We start from the raw sequence: 6,282 nt of genomic DNA on the forward strand, positions 1-6,282 counted from the left end.
TATATATTATTATATAGACATTGTGTCAGCTGCACACCGATATGCATTCGCCGATAAATCATCCGATTAAATTTGTGCCGATCACATACTTTTCTTTGAAGTACCAATTCCTGAACGGTGAGTCAGTGGACCACGTGGTGCCCACCAACGACAAAGCCACATTTCCCCTGCTTTTAATGACCTACTGATTTAACAAATCCAACACACCTACCGGCACCGGCTCCTTGGAGGGCCTGAAAGCATGAAGAAATCGAAAAAAAGGAAAATGCTAGAAATATCCGCAGGCTGTTCTACTTGATTTGTTTGACTGTTCATCGACAGCCTCTTGATCAACGAAAACATCTGGGCTCAAAATGGCCCTTGATGTCTAGCAATGAAGAATGTTTGGACCGTTTGGAATAGTATTTAGAAAAACAAGTCAGTTGATCACCTTATGCCTCAATTCGGACTGTCGGCATACAACTGGAGTTCGGATTGTGAATATGCAGCCGTTGTCAGCCTCACAGGCGTCGGACTATGTGCTTCAGTTGGATCATCAGCGTTTTCGTGATCTTGACAAACTTCCGTCATTTTTTCTCAAGAATAGCGATGAATTCTTCAACTATTGCCTGTCAAGTCTATTTGGGCCTATGTGGGAGAAGACCGTACCAGACATGTTAGGAAAGTGAATAATAGTTCCAATGAAAAAAGTTTACTCGCAGTGAATCCAGTGAACACAGGAGTGTCACTTTGACTTCCGAAGTCACAGGGCTTATGGCGTCAATGATTCTGAACTAAGCGCGATTTTGATCGGATAGGGGCTGTGTCGACCACATCTTCACACTCCGTCAAGTGTTAGAGCATCACCACATGCACAGACGGTCCGCAACCAGCATGCTCCTGAACCATTTCTGTCGATCGATCGGTGCTCTCAAACACACTAGTTCAACAGGGGATGCCCCAGAATATTGAACACAAATGTACTTGGGGAGTGTGAGAGTGTACGATGAGCTCTCTAAAAGCTTTCCCGCAGAACATGAATCTACACCATTCATTTTTGTTCCTCACTGATGAAATAATGAGGAGAACGCTGGGGGACTTTTAAAACACCGGTGTTCAGGTCTTTGACAGGGGAAATCTTGTCTATCTAGAGTACGTAGGTGACAACGTTCTTCTAGTTGAATAGGGGGCAAGCACAATCCCCTTCGAATAAAGTTATCACTACCATGCCAACTTTCGGCATCCGCCTTGCACCTTCGAAGTCATGTTTCGGAACGTGCAGTATCTGAAAACACTCCTTACAATTCACGGAGAAACTCGGTAATTTGTGCAGAAGTTTACAAAGTTTCATTAGCTCTGACGAAGGTGTGCCTGATGAAGCTCAATTCTTGAAGGAGTTTGCTAATTTGCATCTTTTGTGGAGTAAAAAAGGCATCTCACTTGCTCTGAAGGGTTGCTTGTACCAGTGAACAATAAAGGATGTAGTGTTCTACGGTCGCGGGATACGGCCTCTGCATATTTCAGGTTTTTGTCCGTCACTGATTCAGGAGCTTCGCTGATGTCAGTTGACGTCGGCGAATTAGAAAACGGGTACTCGCTTATGCGGCAGGCATAATGGTCGCAGAAAACATCCAGTACCATAAGTTGTGGTATCTCGGTCATTTGCTACGCATACCGTAGTGACTTGCCAAACTGAGTGTTGTTCGCCACGCCTCCTTCAGAGTGACGCCATCTATGAGGCGGACAATGCTTGACTTGAGCGCTAGGCATGAAAGAGATTACGGGTTCACAATTTCGGATGGGTTTCCCATGCCCCTACTCCGTATGGCTAGGAACATTGCAAGAATTCGCAGCTGATCGATGTCAGGGGCTCTCTTGTCAGTCAGTCAGTCCACCTGTCATTTTCTTCCCGGATTATCTGATTGAGCGCTTGGAGGAAACTCAGAATGATTGCAATGGCCAGCANCTTCCCGGATTATCTGATTGAGCGCTTGGAGGAAACTCAGAATGATTGCAAATGGCCAGCATTAGGTCCCCTTCCTTACAGACGCTCTTCTGCTCTCTTCATTCTAAGAATTTGAATAGAATTAGATAAACTTTGTGGTTGTAACGCAGTTTGCATTAGTGTCAACAATGACATCACTGCCCCCAGCGATGGAGATCAGAACAAAACACAAGCAGATGTGTCCGAAATAGTCACACCTAAACAACTTTTCCTGATCCTCCTTTCTGACTGGTCATTGGATGTCGGGCCAAAAATGTTTTCGAAGCAATAATATCTACGTCGAGTGGTTCTAAATACACATTTCTCATCCCAAATTCATTCCTTTATAAATGCAAAATAATTAACAGCTAACCATGCTAACCTCTTCGAAATTCCCACATGGATTTAGCTACTCTCGTTATGCCATCCACGTAAATCGTACAGCAATAATACAGTTAACGGGACTGAGGAAAACTGTCTAAGTTGGCTGGTCTTGGGAGATGTAGGCAAGAGCTTCGGGTTCTACAGATCGCCTCACAGATATTGGACGAAATTCGGATGGTGTGACAAGGGCAAAAAACTGTTCCGAAACAGCTACATTTCGTAATATTGTGTTTGAACGGGCTATCGCTATCCGACCCCCTCCCCCAGACCCTGAAACTCGTGAACAATGTATCAGTTCGATCGACCCAGATGTACTGACTTAGTGCCATTCCCTTGTCCGAGGACATCACAAACCATGCAGTAGCCTACACAACCTGGAAATCATCTGTGTTCAGGTGGGATTTACCTTGAATAAGGTACGGTTTTTTAACATCTAAGTCTGTCTTACTGGAAGTGAGACAGTATGAAGTGAACAAGCCAGACTGAAGTGGGTAAGGAAGTTACACATTCGCTAAACATTCGTTTTTTGAATTACGTTTTTTTACTGGCCATATGGATCTTCTGAGTATCTGTCCAGAGCATTTCTTATCGCTTTTTACACCCCCTCACCGCATTTTACTTTGAGATAAATTCCATTTAACTTCCATTTTCTACACAAAGGTGGATTCTAAATATGGTCATCCTGAATGAGTGCGTCCGAGATACTCGAAACATTGGAAGATTTTCAAATAAATTTCAGCACCGCGTTGATGTAAATGAAGACTCATTTGATATGCATTTCGGCTTATTTGTGAAGACTCACCTTCTTCAACTCACTCAGTCACCAAGTACGTGGAACATTTGAAAATATGATACCTGGAAAGAGGTCGGTCCATTGCTGTGAAGAACAAATCCGGGTGATTCTTTACCGTAGAACTCTTTGCAGCAATAAGTTCCATCTGAGAGCTGTGTTAGCCGTTGATGCGGCTGAAAAAGCAAATTTTTTTTGGGACAATGACTCCTTTTGCCGGAGTGAACGTGGTTTTCAATGCAGAGGCGTCCAACTGTCCGTCCATCACACACCATGTAGCCAGTAGTTTGAGTTGCTGTTGGTCGTATAATGGACCAACAGCATCTGTAAAGATCGCCTTCCAGCACATTTTCGACAGTATTTCTGAAGAATCCTGTGGTGTCCTGCCCGTGGTCTGTCCGCTGGATGATATACGTTCACCCAACTAACAGAAGCCCAATTTGGCTGTTTTTTTGCAGAAGCTCAGAAGTGTACAGCTATGAAGTATCCACGAAAGCTAAAATCCACCACGACAAACCTTCCCCACGATTCTTGCCATTGTTGGATTATGGATTAGCTCATCCTTGATCTCTCAGTGTAATCGAACCTGCGTGAACTGGGGACAGAATCATTGGATGTGTTTGCCTTTTGGAGCATACGACTCAACAGAAAGGCACTAGGTCTGGGAAGACTCATCAGTCCGACACCACCAGAATGAAGTGTATACACGTGGTGCTGACGGAACCAAGAGGTAACGTCTGCCAACAACTACTAAACCAACATTTCGTGAAAAAACGTGGTTTTGAGTTCTGTTACCTGCTACGAAATTTTATGATGTTAGTTGTTTTTATTTCTTATTTTTTTACACTTCTGCGTCAAGTTAACAAAGGAGCATTTCTGGATATGCATTCTTGATGAAAAACCTAATTTCCTCACCAAGAATCTAGCGGTGGTTTGAACTCGGGTGTTTCTCTGTGTCCCACTGTTTCACCACAGTGCAACAAAGAGGTGCATCACCTTAACAACGGTCGCTGTTGAATTTTTAGACCTTAAAATTTTTTGTTACATTTGGCTGATTTACAAACTTGGTTAGCCATTGGACAAAATGCTCAAAGTTCACGGAGCTTTTAAATTTGTATGGCACTTTTAGTTTCAATGAACCCATTTCTAAACAGCCACTTCAACATTTCGAAAGCATTTGATGTTTTGACGCCATTTTGTCAGAGAACAGTTCAGTGCAAATGTCGCTTAGAGTACAGAATGCGGACGACCGAGCATCGGCAACTTTGCAACCACTGATGACCTTCTTCATCCCGTTTAGTACAATTAAGCCACACCTCAATATTCGTTAGTTCCTGATAAATTACCTTGGAATACTCTCTTGAAGCACGATGCAGAATGTGGCCTTACCATAACCTTAACCATCACCGTAACCTTCGGGACACGTAGACATGTTTCTCCGGCTCAGTTGACCCTTACCGATGACAGCGTAACCGCAGTCTAATTTGAAAGGTAAGACTATATATTCGTCTTAGATAAAATGTGTTGTTATCGCTAGTTAACAAGGATTCAGCAAGCCAGAAAATAGGGCTATCATCCAAACCACTTTTCGCGCCTCTGCCCCTACCGGAACCACACATGCAGCTGTTGCAGTCAAAGATCCCACAGATATGAATGATGCATAGACTAATTCCGGGTCTCGTGCAAGCCTCTGCCGGTCGTAATGACCCAGGCATTGACTGTGACCGCCACCCTCAAGGTGGAACCTACTGACCGACAAAAATTTTTTCACAGTATGCGCCGATTAAACGTCGGTTACCCTCCAGATTCAGGTTCTGATCTCACTCTGATTTCAAAAGGAACTTAGTCACTGGTGGAACAGACGAAACGCCCCGTTTGTGATGCGTCTGGTGAGAGCATCATACTAACTAGGAAACCAGACTGCTCCGCAACGTTCAATGAGGTTCAATTCAATGTTGCTTGCTGCCTCAACAATTACACAGGTCATGATATTTTAGGCCTGGATTGGACTATTCTGCTCCTATTTCTGATGGTTCGTCTTGACTGAATTACTGGCTGTATTGAAGAATTTGGTCCTGCACGCACCCACCCCATTGTTTGGCGTAGAATTCCTTTTTTGTATCAGATGTTCAAAGTTCATATGCTCTTTTTCAAATTTCCCACCTCACCGTCGTGTATTGAATAAAAGGCACTGGACCAATGATTACCATCTGTAGTCCAGCATGCAAGTGTGTAGGAGCACTTAAATTACGCATTCTCGGTGTAGGGTGCCGATCTTTATCCGGCATGTGCAAGCTTCTGCAAATCCTTTGTGTCAAAGTAAAACGTTTGCTTGAATTTGTCGCCTTTTGTTGTGTGCATTCTCAAAACATTCACAGTTTTCGGCCCACACTAAATTTTGCAGTTTCACTGCTTCTTTGGTAGGATGGATCGCCAAAATTCTCAGAGTTTCGAGCCCGCGACCTTCCGGATGGTGTTTGAGCATAACCGTTTGGCCATGAGTGGCTGATCATGCGTTTAACAACGGAACCATCAACAGTTGCTGAACTACTTGGGTCAATTCTTTGCCTTTTGCTTTCTGCTAAATTTTTAGGGATCCTTCAAGGTCTGCATAACCTTTCTGGGGTACTTATCTGTGTTCATAAACACTTTTTCCACATCTCTGTCAAGTTTTGTTAGCGCTTAGATACTTCTCAGTTAGACTTCTGTGAATCATCTTCGCGTGACTGTACTAATGGTTTCAGTCGACCGGACAATATTTGAGGAGCTGTCTAATTTGACCGGTGAGGTTTGAACCAAATCACTAGTATGACCAGACTGCGCTTCAGTCGCTAATCAATAATCTCTGTTACATGGGCCGCAGAGTTTTGATAAAACTTCCAACAGTGTTCCATTACGAACACTGTTAGAGCAGTTACGTATTAACCCCACTGGGTTTTCGGGAAATTCGCCCCGCGCCTCTTAGTTTGTTTATTCTGAATGTATTCTCGTCAATCCGTTTGGTAGCAATACCTTCGACGTTCATCGTCTAAAAGGTTTTGTAAGATATATAGTGTTCGGTTGGCTAGTTTTGGAAAAACCAGGAATGCAAAATAGGTACACGCAAAGTAGATGCCAGTAAAGACTCCACTAGTTTGCTGTTTAT

Source organism: Opisthorchis viverrini (genome assembly GCF_000715545.1).
Source record: "Opisthorchis viverrini unplaced genomic scaffold opera_v5_80, whole genome shotgun sequence".
Classification (NCBI taxonomy): Eukaryota; Metazoa; Platyhelminthes; class Trematoda; order Opisthorchiida; family Opisthorchiidae; genus Opisthorchis; species Opisthorchis viverrini.